The sequence below is a fragment of the Balaenoptera ricei genome, chromosome 16 (assembly GCF_028023285.1).
Source record: "Balaenoptera ricei isolate mBalRic1 chromosome 16, mBalRic1.hap2, whole genome shotgun sequence".
Taxonomy (NCBI): Eukaryota; Metazoa; Chordata; class Mammalia; order Artiodactyla; family Balaenopteridae; genus Balaenoptera; species Balaenoptera ricei.
Genome location: NC_082654.1, coordinates 6,090,415 through 6,108,807, shown reverse-complemented (window position 1 = coordinate 6,108,807; position 18,393 = coordinate 6,090,415). Strand labels below are relative to the sequence as shown.

Sequence of the window (18,393 nt, the reverse complement as noted above, 5' to 3'; positions counted from 1 at the left end):
GGCCATGTACCCTTGGGATCCTTCTTGACTCAACTTCCATCTCCCATAATCGACTCCTTCCTTGGTTTCCCTGTTTCTAGAGAAGGCACTTTCATTTCCCCAACTGCTCATGTCAGAAATTTGAAGTCCTTCTCCCTCAACAACTCCATCTGATCCATGAAGAGGTCCTATTGAGTCGCCCTCCAAAACACAGCTCCTGTTGTCCGGGTCTGACATCTCTCCACCTTGCTCTGGATCAAGCCACAGTCATCTCTCACGGGAATGCTGCAAAACCCTTCTACCCTGGTCCCTCCACATCTACCTGTACTTTCCTCCCATTCATCCCCCAATGGCAATGGGAGGATATTTTTAAAAACTCAACCTCATCCACCTACCCCTGGTCATGACAAGCCTGCACGGATGTCCCATTGCACTGATGATAATATGCCAACTCTTTTAAAAAAAATATTTATTGAAGTATAGTTGATGTACAATATTATATAAGTTACAGGTGTGCAGTATAGTGATTCACAAATTTTAAAGGTTATACTCCATTTGTAGTTATTATAAAATATTGGCTATGTTCCCTATGTTGTACAATATATCCTCATAGCTTATTTTATACCTAATAGTTTGTACCTCTTAATTCCTCTTCCCCTATGTTGTGCCTCCCCACCTCCCTCTCCCCACTGGTAACCACTAGTTTGTTCTCTGTATCTGTGAGTCTGCTCTCTTTTTTGTTATATTCACTATTTTGTTGTATTTTTTAGATTCCACATATAAGTGATATCATACAGTATTTGTCTTTCTCTGTCTGACTTATTTCACTTGGCATTATGCCCTTCAAATCCATCCCTGTTGCTGCAAATAACAAAATTTTCATTCTTTTTTATGGCTGAGCAGTATTCCATTGTGTGTACACACACACACACACACACACACACACACACGTACATATGTGCATGTGTGTATATATATGTGTATATATATACATATATATATATACACACACATATATACATATCTCACATCTTCTTTCGCCATTCATCTATTGATGGACACTTAGGTTGCTTCCATATCTTGGCTTTGTAAATAATGCTGCTATGCTACGCTATGAACACTGGGGTGCATCTCTCTTTTTGAATTCATGTTTTTGTTTTTTCCGGATATATAACAAGGAATGGAATTGCTGGATCATAGGGTAGTTCTATTTTTAGAGTTTTTTGAGAAAACTCCATACTGTTCTCCCCAGTGAATATGCCAACTCTTCAATGTGGGCTATAGCTCCTGTATGGCCTGACCTTCATGTCCCTCCACACCCACCTGCGTTGCTCTCCTCCTCGCTCACCCGGCTCTAAGCCACACTGACCTCACCCGCTCCTCAAACACACCAAGCTCCTTCGCAGCTCTGAGTCTTCGCACAGGCTGTTCCCTCTGCCTGGAATGCTTTCTCCCAACTCTGCTACTCGGTATCAGCTTAAATGTCAACGATCCAAAGAAGCCTTACCTCACTCCCCAGTCTAATGACATCCACCTCTCCCCAGGTAGTCTTTCACCCAGTCTCCTGCCCTTTTCCTCTTTGTAAGGAGGAACTCCCTTCCTGCTCATTAAAATTCAGTATGTTGACTTGTGGGTCCACTTGTTTATTATACCCACGAAGGTACCAGACAAATAATAGAAGTTCAATTAATATTTGGTGAAGGAGAGAATCAATCAATGAATAGGGCAAACAGCTCTACCAACCTCTTCTCCCTCTTGTTAGGCAGACGCCATCTTCCTCCTCTCCTCTGGGCCCCAGGAAACCCTAGTCTGTGTGTGCCCAGCTGTCAGTGGGGGGCAGGAACCTATATTCTTTGTTCTGCCCCAGAAACCCCAACAAGTTTCTTGCCCTGCCCTGGGAATGCAGCCATGTGGCAGTGTCCCTAAACCCACACCCCTACCCCAGTTTCTCTCCCACTTAAAACGGGGTGGTCGAACACGCCACACTCTCTCTTGCTGAGCCCAAATCAATGATTCAGAATCCTTACCCAAGTCAAAATTGATGTGCCATCCTAAAGTTATTCTACGAAGCTCTCCGTTTGCTTCCCCTTTCCCTGGGCACCCTCAGTGATTCTGGGGGTGGACAGTCAATTCTAACTCCCCCCAACGCCGCCACCGGCTAGCATGTTCAAGTGGAGGTTTCACATGTCCCTCAGGCATTTCTTTCCAAAAGAACTTAACATTTTTAATGTTTATTTTAAAAAATGAATGCTGTGTTTTCATTCCGATGATGTGGAAAGAGAGTTCCCCCAGCATGACCACGCTCGCCCTGACCCAGCTCACCATGGCTGCTGTGCTCAGGTCGGGGCCAGGCAGGACAGCCTGACTATCTAGGCTGATGTGAGAAGGGCAGAGGAGGGTTTAATTCACAAATGATGCAGCCAGGCTAAGCAAGGGCCAAATGCCATCACAGCCCAGTGCAGAAATAAAGGTTCCTTAGCAGCTTATAAAGAGCACAGTGGAGGGGAGACGGGCCAGGACGAAACTGGCAGCACAAACTCCAGATCGCCTGCACCTCCCGGCTAGACTTGCCCTGGCGCTGCAAGTGGCGTGTCCGTCTTATTCAAACGTCATCACCCGCATTAAATCAGTGCTGCTGACTTCAGTGTATTGGTCTTGTTTGCCTTTGCTTCGTAAGATTGTTTGGTCTTATGCTTGAATAAGAGATAGAAGAATACGTTTATACGTAGTTCTCTAACATTCCATATTTGAAAGACACTATTATAACTCCGGAGCTCAAGGGACTGTTTTCACAGCACAGCATTTCAGCTCTACTATGAATTAACAAACCACACGCTACTATGTTTTAAGAGAAAAGTGGATTGTGAGTTCCAACAGCCAACCTGAAAAGAATGAGTTAAGAGGAAACAAAATTGAAACAAAACCTGCAACAACATGAGTTGTTGGGTCACATGAGTTTTGGGAAAATGTCACAAGTTGCATTAACTAACGCCATATAACTGGGGTAGAGTCACAGAGCACGAAACATTACTCACTTTATTTTTAGGTCAGCCCTTGGAATGGCTTTCTGTAGTTTCCCATGTCTAATACATATGGCTATTGAAATTTAAATTAATTAAAATAAAATAAAGATTAAAAATCAGTTCATCAGTCTCACTGGACACATTTCAAGGCTCTAAAGCAACACGTAGTTAGTGGTTACCTCTGCTAGACAGCCCAGACGTGGAACATTTCCATCTTCACAGCAAGTTCACAGAAATTTCTATCTTCATTGGACATGCCTGAGTCAGTAATAAAGACCTAAAACTTGCATCAGCCAATAGCTGCCCAAGAACTAGACTATTTTTTTTTTTTTTTTTTTTTTTTTGCTGGACCATACTTCTTTTTTTTTTTTTTTTAACATCTTTATTGACGTATAATTGCTTTACAATGGTGTATTAGTTTCTGCTTTATAACAAAGTGAATCAGTTATACATATACATATGTTCCTATATCTCTTCCCTCTTGCATCTCCCTCCCTCCCACACTCCCCATCCCACCCCTCAAGGTGGTCACAAAGCACCGAGCTGATCTCCCTGTGCTATGCGGCTGCTTCCCACTAGCTATCTATTTTACATTTGGTAGTGTATATATGTCCATGACACTCTCTCACCCTGTCATATCTCACCCCTCCCCCTCCCCATATCCTCAAGTCCATTCTCTAGTAGGTCTGTGTCTTTATTCCCGTCTTGCCACTAGGTTCTTCATGGTCTTTAGACTATTTTTAATATTGGTGCCTTCAGGGGATAGAATTAAGTGCAAACCCAGGCTGGATTTCTTTTTAATGTCCTTTAAGAGAGCTCTTCTCAATTTTAATTGATGGGTGATATTATTTTTTAAGTGGTTACTTAAGCTTGAGAGTTAAACTGTTGTATTTCCGTATACATAAGATGCTTAAGTATATTTTCTGAGTTTAAACATATCTTGTTTTTTATGGGTTCATTCTAGCAAATGACTATACAAACATCAGTGATCTAGTGAAAACCACAATTTTACTTGTTATATTTTGATACTGTCTGGTGTTTGTAACAATTGTACAGGTTTCTGAGTGTTTGCTGAACTTTTAAATTCAATATCACTATTCCTAAACACACATCACTTCTTTTGATTTTAATATAGCGTACAAAAGTGTTTCTCAGCCCTGGATTTGCTTTCGAGTCCGTCGCAAGGACGTTTACCTAAATTTACCTATATTTTCTGACACTTGAATTTAATTATATATATATATATATATATATATATATATATATATATATATATATAAGAATGTTCTCTCCAGGGTCTGCAATTTGTACTCATTAATTATATCTTAGAAAAACAAGATTATTAATTATGCTTATAATAAAATATTAGAACAAAAATACATCTCAATGTTCTGTCAAGATGTGTCCAAAGAGCATATGTATGAATATGTCTGTTTATTTGTATGTGTTCTATGTATATGTGTGAAAAGTTACTTTAATTACAAATTGTGTTAGCCTAAGAGAAGGACACACACATCACTATTTTGTTTTTTTCTCACACATCACTATTTTAAAGATAAATCCTGACAATTATATTTGTGAATAAAAATAAAATATTTGCAGCACCCTTTTTCCCCCATGAAAAATTCAGCTAGCTTGAACATGAACATTGGTAATAATTCTACATAAAGTCCCTACGGGAGCTGTTAGAATGTTCTAATGTTAACATATTTCAAATGAATACATTTTCCCCCAGGGTGGTAGAAAGAGCTTTATTTGTATATTTTACTTGAGATCTGAATGGTGTAGGAGAAATCAATGGAGAAGGAGAACAGAGAGCTATTTTAACTCAAAACCACTCATTGCATTAGATTTCTTAGTTTAAAAGCATGTATTCATCCATTTTCTTTTGATTTTTAGACATTGGAGATGATGAACTAGTGTTGGTTAAATACAGCCTTCCTTTTTAAAAATGAGACATTGATTGCCCTAATGAAACTGTGTCCTTTATTGAATGCTTAAAGAACTGCATTTGCTGAATAAATCAATTAAATGCTTATCAATAGGCTAGAAATGTTTTGACAGTCATTACAATTCTATTTTTTTAATTGGCAAAAGTATATCCAAAAGAGTATATAAAATGTATAAGTACAATTTAAAAAACAACAATAAAATAATCATCAGGGTACCTACCACCCAGCTGAAAAGTCAAAATATTACCAGAATCTTAGAAACCTCCCGTATTCGTTTGCTAAGGCTGCCATAAGAAAATATCTCAGACTGGGTAGCTTAACTATCAGAAATTTATTTCCTCACAGTTCTGGAAGTTAGAAGTCCATGATCAGGGCAGGTTTAGTTTCTTCTGAGGCCTCACTCCTTGTAAGTTCCTCATGGAAATGAGTTTGGGCAGGCTCCCCCAAATGGTTTGCCCAGGCAGGTCTGCAAAGTAAGGCTCTGGCCAGACACCGCTGCCCGTCACTCGGACCCTCAGCTGCTCTGTGCTCTTTCTGAAGTTTCCCACAATGTACTTGCCCAGCACACCCCACTTAACCGGAAATATAAACGCATATTTAAAAAGTGATCTTTTGATTAGCTACAGTTTTTTTTTTCTTCTCAGTATTATCCATTGGGCTGCCTTTCTTTATTATTTATTTATTTATTTCTTGTTAATAACATTTTTAGTCACAATAACCTCTTAAGTGATATCCTATAACAATGTAAATTATTTTCTCTGCTATCTGTTACTTACGAGCAATATTATAACAACAATAAAGGAATCTTAAAAGTGATCTAATTTCACATTTTACTCCAAAATGTTGGGCTGTCATTCTTTAATCTGTGTAAATGGGAGCTCACCCAAAATTGAATTTAAATTATTTCACCCATGATGGGTGCAAAATATCCCAAGTCAATAAATGTAGCTTTTCATGGATGCAGGAATGCTTATGATTTTTTTTTTCCTCTGATGGATGGAATGATACACAATATCGTCTCCTTGGTGTTTCTATGTCCTTAAAGAATAGCCATTTTCAATGACTTAGAAAAATCTGAACCTGGCTGTGAAGTTGAAATAAGGTGGCAGTGAGCCTGCAGAAGGAACGGGATTGCATTAAAAAATCAGATGCGGGGCTTCCCTGGTGGTGCAGTGGTTGAGAATCCGCCTGCCAATGCAGGGCACACGGGTTCGAGCCCTGGTCCGGGAAGATCCCACATGCCGCGGAGCAACTGGGCCCGTGAGCCACAACTACTGAGCCTGCGCGTCTGGAGCCTGTGCTCCGCAACAAGAGAGGCCGCGATAGTGAGAGGCCCGCGCACCGCGATGAAGAGTGGCCCCCACTTGCCGCAACTAGAGAAAGCCCTCGCACAGAAACGAAGACACAACACAGCCAAAAATTAATTAATTAATTAATTAATTAATTAATTAATAAAAAAAAAATCAGATGCGGGGACAATAGCCAAGTCCACTCCCATCACCGCTTCTAGGTTATCATTTCAAAGACAATGGTCAGTTCGGAGCCAAAGTCGTTAGTCTCAACCACCGATACTAGAAACTCAGAGGGACCTAATTTTTCAAGCAGAACAACAATATTAAAATATTGCATTCAAGGGACTCCGAAATAACTGGATCCCTCTCCGGCACTAAATAAATGCTTCAGGCTGCTGCCCTGGCACTCATGGGGCAGGAGAGAGTCATTTATTGCTATGAATATTTAGAGGCAATCTTGATTACCACTTTAATATCAGTGCAGCAGTTCCATAGCCGGGAAGATATGGGCCCTGTGGAACTGAGAGAGGACAAAACTGAATTAGCTGGAGAATAACACAGTAAGGAACGAGGGCACTGCCGCACCATAATGGGCGTCTCTGGCTTGAGGCCTTTTAGTTGTTACGTAAATGACAATAATGTTTATTCATGAGTCATTGATACTTTTCTCTGACGGAAAATTTACATCAGCAAACCACTTGTTAAAATGTGCAGAATGGCACACATTATCTTAAGGTAAAAAGCGCTTTTGAAAGATGTGGAACGTAGTTTGAAGTTGTTTGTGTGTTACAATGTTAGGTTCTTTTTCGCACGGATTCTTCTTACTGTATTTCTCTGCATGATGGGTTTACCAATTTCCAGCCCACTTCTCCCTTCCCACCAAAAAAAGGCACGACCTCCCCACCTTTGGCTTGTGTGATGCTCTGAATTCAAGCTCTTTAGGCTGTTGTTACTGGTGGGATCACTAATGTTTAAATTTGCAACAGACATTTTAGATTTTCATTTTTGATTACTGTGGCTATAGCCAGATCATCTTAAAGCCTCATTAATTCACTGAACTATTGCCATTCTGCCCCCATGCATCTGTACGCTATAGGATTACAGTTCCTCATGCTGTGTCCATCTGAGGACAATGGCAGATTCTGAGCAGACAACGGTCATCTGTCCCCTCCCAGAGCTCACTGTTGGGTTGTAAGAGGAGACCAACAACATGACTTAACAGAAAGCAATATAGAAAGAAGCACAACAATGCAGGTTTCTCAAACTTAACCCATCTAAATTTCAACTCATGTTACCACCCCTCCCCAATCCAATGCAAAGGGGAACTCGGGGAAAATTCACAGCAGCTCCCCCAGAACTCCCCAGCTTAGTTAACAATGCACCTTCTTAAACCCCTTCAGCAATGACCCACTGTTCTTAGAATAACTGTGGTCTTCACACCACCAACAGTCTGGCCTCTCTCACCCCTAAGCTCCCGGCACACGGCTGAACTGGTCAGGCTGCAGCTGGCTTCTGGGCCTCTGCACCAGCTGAGCCTTTGCTGGAAGGCCTTCCTGGGCTCTCGAGGGGCCTCACCTCCAGGCCTCAGCCTGGACGTCACCCCCCCAGGGAAGCCCCCCATCCCCGTGGGCTCTTTGCCCCACACACCACTTCTCTCTCTTTCTAGCCGTCTCATTTGTGATCATGTATTGGTGTGTTTATTTTACTTGTTAATTGTCTATCTCCCCTTTTCACAAATAGAAACTTTGTAGGAAAAGGGAATTTTTCTGCCTTGTTCCACACCCTGTTCCCAACATCCAGAATGGGGCCACCTAGAAACATCTGTGGGATGACAGAAGACAGGCACGGCGGTAGCAGGAGATGGCAGAAGCGATACTGATTCAGGGGGCAGCGAAGGCATAAGTGTCACCTCAGGAGGTATGAAGGGCCATCTGGGCTCTCCTCCCGGGTCACTGCTGACCCAAGCACAAGGCCAAAGTCCATGCATCTGAGCCCCGCCTCACTCTCAGAGGCTGACGGCCCACAGATGCAAGCAGCTGCACAGAGGACCCCTTGGTAGTGAGCGAGGAACTGAGCCATCGAAGGTGCCTTGGGTTCTGTTCCTCTGTGGAGAGGAAGAGGGGCTTGCTGGGAGCTGGACCACCTACACTTGGGGCGGCCGAGAAGGCCAGTGAGTGCGAGCTCCCAGCCTGGCTCCTGGCCCCTCAGGGGACGCCCGCCCCTCCTGCTCGGTTTCTTTGGACCTCAGTGATGGAGAGCCCAAACCAGAGCAGAGGGGCAGAGAGCGTGCTGCGGGAGGAGGAAGGGATGAATCAGCGGAAATCAAGGTCAAACACAAGGTGGTGGGTATGGGGGCTGCAGAGCTAGAAATCAGAGCCATGCTGGGAAGGGGGAGGGCAAATCAGGGTAGGAGGGGCTTGAGGACGTCCTGTTCTGCCACTTAATGGTTCTTAACTGCCCTGGGCTTGGGGGCTGAACCCTGGACACCGTGTGGTGACATGGTGGTGGCCTAGGAGCTGAAACGTGTGGCGAGACTGTGTTGCTGAAATGGGCCCCTGACATCAGATCCCAGCAGGCTGTGCACTGGCCCTCAGACCTCTGCTGCCCTCCCATCCGCTCTGCCTTCAGACATCTCGATTAGCAGGAAGGAGAGACAGACTCGAGCTCCACCTGGCCGCCTGCTCATGGCTCAGGAACATCAGGGCGCCCAGGGCAGGAGGCCAGTGGCTAAGATGGACTTCCCCATCAGCCATGCACCCGATCACTCAGAAGACCATCCGCAGCCCTAGGGCCATGGGCCCGTCATCCCGCCCACATGAGGTACCGGCCCCTCCTGAATGTTCAGCGTCAGTGAGGTGGCACCACCGAAAACAGGGCTTGTGATGAGGAACGCTGTCATGAGAAGGAGGCCTTAGCTGAGTGCCAGGGCCCAGGTTCACTTCAGCATCTTCAAACTACCTCCAACAGCTAGGAAGAAGGTCACTGAGCCCCTGTGCGATGGCTAGGGACATCTTAAGTTGGATATTTAGGAAGCAAATAGGTAACAATCCCTCCTCCTTTGAATGCAAAGGAACAATAATCTCACCTAAGAGAGAACTATTTCATTGCATCTCGGAAGCAGTGTTTTTCCATTTAGGAGGCTGAACCTGGGAAGGGGTCAGGCCAGAGATGTGTCCACAGACAGTCTAGATAATGCCACTCGGGCTGAGGGACTACTGGTTGGTCATTTCACTCTGCTGGGCCTCGGCTTCCCCACCAGGAGACCGGGGATAACAATACTGTCTATCAGTGTGGTCGGCAGAATAATGGGCCCCCAGAGATGTCCTAATCCTGGGAACCTGTGACTATGTTACCTTACCTGGAAAAAGGGACCTCGCATATGTGATAAAGGGGGACAGGGAGATATTATCCTCGTTTATTCAGAGGGGCCCAGTGTACTCACGAGGATCCTTAAAAGCAGAGAACGTTTCATTGCTGGGGTTGGAGAGATGCCGCAGGAGAAGAACTTGACCACTTTGCTCGCTTTGAAGATGGAGCAAGGGAGCCATAAGCCAAAGAAGCAGTGGCCTTGAGAAGCTGGGAATGACCCTTAACCCTCAGCTGGCGAGAACACAGGGACCGTGGCCTGACAACCTCCAAGAGCGGACTTCTGCAAATATGTGAAACGAGCAGGGAATGGACCCTGCCCTGGTGCTGCCATCATAAAGGGCAGCTCTGTGGTCACTTTGATTTTAACCTGGTGAGATGTGAAGCAGGAAACCCAACCAGGCTGCCGGCCTTGTGACCTTCAGAACTGAGAGATCAAAAAATGGGTATTGTTTCAAGCCACTTAAGTTGTGGTGGTTTGTTAGAGCAGCGATAGAAAACTGAACCATCAGGAAGGTTGCTGTGAGATTCAAATGGTAAAATGTCTGTTTGGAAACCATCCTGCATGATGAAATGGAAATGCATTTTTATTACAGAAGTCCAATCACAAACGAAGCTGCTACTGCCCAGCGTGACAGTGACAAAACACCATTTCACTTATTATTTATTGCTATTTACCCGAATTACAACCCTTTTATGCTTTCTGTATTTTGATCTAAATGGGCATAATAAATTAAGTTTTTTAAAACGCTAACAAGTTTTCAAAAAGAAATATAAAACATTCATTAATTGGGGGCCTGTTTATAAGGCAGGCACCAGGCCAGTTCCTGGGGAGATGGCTCAAAGCAACTTATCCCCTCCCTTGTGTTAGCAGCTCTTTGTAGGAGGTCCTTTGTCCTGTCACTTTAGCAGCAATATTTTAACTTAACCTTTACACCAGGTGTCCCCATGCTTCACTAACCTCTGACCCAAGCACACCTTTCAAATCTTTGGATCACACAATGCCTTACCTAACCAACTGATTCTTTTCGTAAAGAAGTAGAGATGAAGAATAAGCAATTAACGGATGACTAGATCTTTCCCCCAGCTTCCCCTTCAGTAATCTCATGGGCAAACTGCATGAACAAGACAGCATCTAAAGAAAGATCACAAGGCGTCAGCAAGTCTGCACACAGTGAAAGATGACAAAGACTCTGACCTCCTCTCGAAACGATTAACTGCGCCTAGCTTCCCCTTTTACCCTTAAAAAACTTTCATGGCCAAGCAGAATCTTTTGAGTTGGTTCTTGGACACGAGTCCGCATTCTCACCAGGTTGCCGGCCTCCTGAATAAAGCAGACTTTTCTTTTCCAACCAACACTTGCCTCTTGAGTATTGGCTTTCGAGCAGCAAGCAGCCAAACCTGAGTTTGGTAACACTTGTTGAGTATGGAAAGAAGATATTATACCTGTATGACCAGTGTTATGGAAGGGGATAGAAGGTTCTGAAAGACCCACATGGACACAACACAAAATACACGCATGCACTTCATCTTGACGTGAAATATTCTAAAGATAATACTTTCTAAGATTTGCTTACTGATATAATCAGGGATATTATAATATTAGAAAATAGAACAGAGCATTACTTTTTGGAATGACTTGCCTAGTATTACAGGACACAGCTGTAAAATAATATGCACTGTGTTTATTAACTAGAAAGTTTGGTTTCCAATTCAAAGTTCATTTATCTAACTAATTTTATGTCTGGAAACTTGCATATACCATTTTTTTTTTCCTACAACACCATTTCGAAACTGTCAGTCAGAGGAAGTTAATAGCTTAAGTTGCTAGTTTGTTTGCATGCAAGCTGTCTTCCAGAGAGAATATCCCATTCATATGTTGACTAAGGGCCATTTACAAAGCATCACTGTAATCTCTTTCAAATAAACATCAGTGGAATATAATAAACTCTTTAAAAAGTAATCCTGCTATCGATCATGGAGACACTGCCAAATCATTCTGTCCTAACTGAAGCCTAGTGCAAACAAGTTTTTCTACTGCAAACAGAATTACAGCTAATTGCTAACTTTTTATAAAACATACCCTAATTGCCCCGTGAAAACTCATGCTAAAAGCCTCACGGAAAGCTATGAGAATTCACATTTCACAACTTCAGACAAAAATTGCAGTCTGACTGTCTCCAGCTTTTCCCATCGCTTGCCCTATCACGCTATTTCTTGGGGCATTTGGGCCTCAGAAGCAGGAGGGAGAAAGCAGGAAGGAGAAAGGTTGCTGGCAGGGGCTGGAGGAGGCATCCAGGGGCAGAGTTAGGAGACGGAGCCAGAGGGGATGGCGCTGTGGACATAGATGGGTGCAGCCCTGCGACAGAGGACACGAGAAGGGCAGTGGAGGACTCAAGTGGCCACTCACTCCACTGGGTTCAAAGGACTTTGCACCCCTTGAAGATACAGTTTTCCATCTTCACCCTAGCTCGGTTCTGGGATAGAGAGGTCCTCAATCAGTGTACTTGGCTGAATGAAAACTTGAGTTCAACTTTCTTTTCTGTTAAAATACTAGTAAAGTCAACCAATCATAAATCCAGTGACACTTATAGGCAACTTTGTCTTCTACGTAGAGGACCCTCAAGTCCAAATCTCCAGCTCCAACCTCTATCTTGTGATGGGAACGCCCACAAGTCAGGTCCAACAGATCCCCTACCAGCAACTCAAATGCTACTGGGTCTAAAACGCCACCCCCCCCCATGTTTCCCATCATCTCCACAACTTCCTGAAGTGAACTCCTCATCCCGGACACCTTCTTTTCCCTGCTGTTGCCACCATCATCATCCTTTTGTGCCACATTCGTACCGTCTTCCGACTCTTGGCTTTCTCCCCATCTCATGTTGAATTAGTGGTCAAGCCCTGTGGACCCCGTCTCCGGATATCTCTGGAATTCTTTCTGTTCCTGTTGCGTGGTCCTCACCCCAGCTCTCCTGACCACTCTTGCATCAACCAGTCCTAGACATGGTTCCCTGAGCTCTTTTACGAATGCAGGGCTCTAATTCTACGTCTCCCCTTCATCTTGGTCTGAAGCAGAGGTTCTTAGCTTTTCATCTTCCTCAGTCTGTCCACTCTCCCTCCCTCCCCAACTCAATGCCGAGTTGACAAACATTTCCTATAAAGAGCCAGATAATAAATATTTTAAGTTTTGCGGGCCATTTGGTCTTTGCCAGGACTACTCAGCTCTGCCCTTGCAGGCGAAAACAGCCACAGACAACAGCTAAATGAATGAGCGTGACTTTGTGCCACTAAAACCTTGTTTATGGACACCGACCTATGAATTTCATGTAATTTTATATATCATGAAATACTCATCATCTTTTGATTTTTTTTCCCGGCCACTTAAAAATGTAAAAAACATTCTCGAACCCAAGCTAGGATCCAAATCACCTGGAGGGCTTGTTGAAATGCAGATTGTGGGGTCCATCACAGAGTTTCTTATTCAGTAGATCTGAGACAGGGCCTGGGCATTCGGACTTCTAATAAGTACCCAGGTGATACCGCTACTGTTGGTCCAGGGATCAGGTTTTCCGAACCGCTGCGCTAGACCAGGTTTCACAGGGTGACAGTTCACAGGCTCCACTCAGCCTGCAGCTAATGTTGGTTTGGCCCCAAAGTGCATGCCACCCAATTTGTCAATCTGATTTAATTGCTAACCTCTAAGAGTCAGGAGAATTCTCAGACAAACCTGGATGTGTTGCTTCTCAGAGGTAAAAAAAAAAAATACCAGAAAAATGGCAACCCTGGGCTTGCACTTCATGGGACAAGAATTGGCTGAAACTGAAGAGAAGCTGCCTGTTCTTCCAGCCCCACCTGCCCTACGTTATCTGCACGTGGAGGCCAAGGGGCAAAGGTGATCTATCGTCTTATGCCTGGCCAGCTTTGCTTGTTTATAACACCAGCCTGGCCCCTTGCAGCATTTGAATTCGCAATCTCTGGTCTAACGTCAAATAGGATGTTGATACTTGTTGGATGATTAGAAATATGCGTGGAAGGAACGGATGAGCTCACCTTTCCTTCTCTTGCCTCCTCTGGCCTCCCGAACTCCTCCTCATCCCACAAGGCCCCTGAGAGGCTCCTAACCTTTGAAGCCCTCCCTGATGGCTCAGGTAGGACTCTCCTCTCTTCTCCCTGCACGTTACACCTCCACATTCTGCCTGGACTGTACTTATTTCTGTTCATGGCAAAGTGCTCACTAGGCTACAAGCTCCAGGAAGCCTTAGCCAACTTTGAATATCCATCAAGCTGCCTCAGGTGCTACTTTCTTATACATCCAAAGCACGAAACCAATGCTTATTGGTTTGATTAACTTGAACTTGATCAATACATTCAAAAATGTTGCTCATTCATCTTTTCGTCAAATAGTTCCATGCCAGATACTGTGCTATGTTCAGGCAGTCTACCCTGCTAACCAATCTTGACCCTCACTACAAAGTTCACAGTCATGAAAATATCTTATTATACTGAACAAAAGAATATACCAGCTACTTTGTTACTGACGCTGTGTTGACAAAGTTCCGTATTTAAATCCACCCTTAATACAGACAATTTTTAGACCAATATAGAAAATCTCGTCCTTGCTGAGAACGAGGCTGGAGTTATCACAAATGTGTGATCAGCAAATCCTTAGCCTATTTTGAGCTTTCCTGGATTAGCCATCTTAAACTAAACCACAGAGTGTACATGTGACAGCATTTAAGAGGCTACTGTGGAAACTGCAGGATTTCTACCAGGGCAATACTAGCTGCCACCAAGTGGTCATAACGAATGAAGTTCACAGTCACCACTGTGCCTTCATGTCCTTTGCTGGCTGTCCATGGCTTTTGCTTTGTGAAAGGACAGCCAGGAGTGCTCAGGGATTCCTTTTTGTCCTGCTGGGCAGAAAAAAGAGCAGCTCCATTCCTATAAACGACCTTGTAACATCTATGCAAAACTGGACCAATAATCAATTACCTGGACTATAAAACTAAGTAATGTTGACTTAACAAAGAAGAGTCAAGACAGCTAACAGATGCAGCATGGGGTATGAATAATTTATAGCTGACTTACAAGGTTTTTAACCAATGAAAACCAAAATTCCATTATTTTCTAGAGATAGAATGTCATACAGGGATACCTGCTGAAGTCCTGCTGAAAAAATCTTTTATTTGTAACAATTTCAAGGAGAATAGTTCAGAAATGATTTCAGATGAGTTACTTGCTAGAAGACATTTTGCATAAACAAAATTGTGTGTACGTATATGGATTTTTCTCAAACAGAAAATAGGATCTTACCTAAAGGTGCAATGAAATAAGGAACAATAAAAACTGTTGCATGGTCATCAAGTGTAAATTAAAGGTTTCCCTGCTAATTCTTTATAAATAGAAAAGCTGGGCTTACACAGGGAACTATATTCAATACCTTATAATGACTTACAATGGAAAAGAATCTGAAGAAGAATATATATATACGTATGTAAAACTGAACCACTTCACTGTACACCTGAAACTAACACAACATAGTAAATCAATTACACTTCAGTAAATAAATTTTTTTAAAAAGCTGGGCTTAGTGGAAGATAAAAGGAAGTGATCAGTTAAGCCCATCAGTAGCTTTACCCTAAACTAGAACTCGATTTTTTCATTATAGCCACCTTCCCCTCCCTAAAAAAAAAAAAAAATAGGATCACAACAGACTCGGAGTCAAATTCAAGCTCCATGAATTACTACCTCTGCTGTGGCTTAGTCATTGTTAGCCTCTCTGAGCCCATTTCTTCACTTGTAAATCATAATAATATCAGCTGGGAGCATTAATGACATGGTTTATATCAACACGTGGACAGGACTGGCACATAGGAGGCACTTAATGTGACTGACAGCAAGAATTACACCACACTGCTGCTTGTATTGATGACACCTCTGTTCCTTTTGCTAAGAATATATTTTTGCCTTCCAATCCAGCAAAGCAGTCCCGTTCTTATAATCTACTTTCCATTTTGTTGTAAACCATAACATCTGATAGCAAAAACACAGATGCACACACATATTTATTTCTGTTCTTCTATTGGAATTGTCGAGAAAAAGAATTCCTCATAAGAGCCTTATCCAAACTGTCAATCATGGTTACCTGAATAAGAAAAGAAAGATTAATAAATCCCTTCTCAAAAATTTAGGGGACTCTGTCCCCCACCCCCAAAATATATGCATGCTCCTGCCCCCGTTCCACCATTGGAACATTGTTTTTGGCCCATCCAAGAAGGATGCTGTTTGTAAAGAAAAGCAAAACAAACAAAACTATGGGATGTGGAGTGGACAGAAGGCAAGCCAATCTCTCTTCATCTGACAAGAAGAAGCTCAAACTAAATCACTGTGATGACGCATTGAGTAACAGGGAAACACACATGCACTTGATGGGTAAACTGTGCATCTACACACTGTGTCTGCCGTAAACAATGCAAACTGCTGGCAGGTAGATTTCATGAAAGGCAGTGGCTGGAGAGAACAGCGGGCTTATACCCACCCCTGTTTGTGGGGACCATCAGGACGTGTGCACCAGAATATATTTTACATTAAAACGTTTGGTAGGTAACTGTCTGTTCCTTCTTTTTAAATATCCTGTTGAAAAGAACTATATTTTCAAAGTCATGCAAAGTCATCATTCCCTCCTCAAACACATCTTTTGTGGGAGCTACACACCCCTGTTCCTTCCAGGTTTCCCACCAGGTATGGTTATCAATGAGTCACTATTCAGGGACTCTGCTCTGGAACCACATCATTTTTAAAAATTTTATCATTTATTCTTTATTGTATTGTATGAAGTCCCTGTGTAATGCAAGTATGTACTGTACGAAAATACCCATATTTCCAAATCACATTATGTGGTGTAGACCACAGTCTGCAGAAGCATCGTGTGTAGCCTTTACAATCCATGGTTGGATTTACACTTTTCAATCCACTGTTGGCTGCTGCAAAAAGTATGATAACAGATGAAGGCTTGGAGCGGGGGGAAAGAAAGCTAAGTATAAATACACTTCGCCAAACATACACAGCTTACAATGGAACCCTCATGGAAACAAGTCAAATGACCACATTTGATGTGATATCTATAAAGTGTAGACTCTGCAATAAAAAGCCAAAGGCACATAAAAATATATTTTAACTTTAAAAATTACAGTAATTCTTTGCTTGTGTCTTACCAATATGTATCTGACAGTCAAAATTTCACAATATAGATATAATAGATAGAGCTATACTGTATAAGAGCAACAAGAAAATCCCCCAAATCCATAAAGTCGTTCAAATGTGAAAACAGAGAACAGTTTCAACAATGGAGAATTTGCTATGGTGAGCCCAAACCATCTAATATAGAAAAGAGTCTAGAAAAAAGTCTTAGATGTTAAATAAATTTTGACTTCCTCTTGCTCAGAGAATGTGCTTCAAATGCAGCCATGGTTGTAATATTTCAGATATGAGTCACCAAATTTAGATTTCAGTGCCACTCCTTATCCTCCTCGATCTGTACCTTAAAGGTCTATAAGTTCAGTCCAGGACTGCTTGTCACCTACTATGATCCTGTGAATTGCTATTATCCCAGATTCTCCCTTCCTAAACCTGCTTAGCTATTTTTTTAAGTGAACTGCAGGCCTTGTCATTTTGCTTATTGATTTATCTCATGAATTTTGACCCATAGTTCCAACTTATTGAGAACTTTTAAAGCCATGACTCTTTTGGCCAACCTAGTAGCTACTCAGTGCCATGTCAGCCTTATTAAAGTATGATATTACAGTGTTGGTGAGATGCCAAGAAATAAGCACTTTCATGCACAGCTGATACAAGTGTGAATTGGTACAGCCTTCCATGAAGCAATCTGGAAATAGTTATAATACCCCTTAAAAATGTACATATCTTCAATTCAACAATTCCAATCTTAATTCATTTAAAGGAAATAACCAGAAAAGTATGTACAGATATAAGCAGAAAGATATTTAGCACAGCTTATATTGAAAAGTTACATAATGCCTATATGTCCACCCCAGGGGAATGGTTTAAAAATGACACAGGAAGCAAGTGATAACGATATTACAGTCATTAAGCTGATGGTCCAAGAATGGAGAAGTTCTGCTTCTGCTGATGACAGTCTGAGTAATTTGGACTCATCTTCCCACTGAAAACAACTATAACAGCTGGGAAAAATATACAAAAATTCTACTTGAAGACAATGTAGAGTTTCCAAAGAAATAAAGTATCATGGGACCATGACCCAGGGAGAGAAGAAAGCCCAAGGTGTGAACCCAGAACTTGAGGTTAATTTTCCCACCCAAGGCATGTGCGGATATTAGAAGAAGCAGTTTAGAGGCTGAAAATTTCAGCAGAACTTTCAACAGACTCACAGGGCCGAGGGGACAAAATTTGGATATCAGAGACTGCTAAGAAGGGATACTGACAACTCCCCATTCTGGGCTTTGGATTGGGATCTCTAAATGCTAAGCCCTAGGAGAAAGGGTGAATCATAAGTAGAATAGTCCTCAAGGAGACTGAAACTTGCTCAGTCCCTGATCACAAGCACTCCTGGCTTAGGCACCAGTCATATAACATCAGTGTCTCAAATTATCCTTAAGCTTTTCATATACAATGTCTGACACTCAAAAACTAACTGGGCATAAGTGGATGCCAAGAAGAAGAGACTGAAATTCAGGAGAAACCACAGAAACTGATCTAGAGGAGATCCAGTTAATGGAGCTCACAGAGACAGACTTTTAAAAT

General features: G+C 42.5%; 1 protein-coding gene across 2 annotated transcripts in view; it reads right to left on the bottom strand.

Annotated features, from left to right (window-relative positions):
- Window positions 1–18,393, bottom strand: part of ADAM12 (ADAM metallopeptidase domain 12) — a 387,521-nt gene that overhangs the window by 271,241 nt on the left and 97,887 nt on the right. The window lies entirely within an intron of this gene.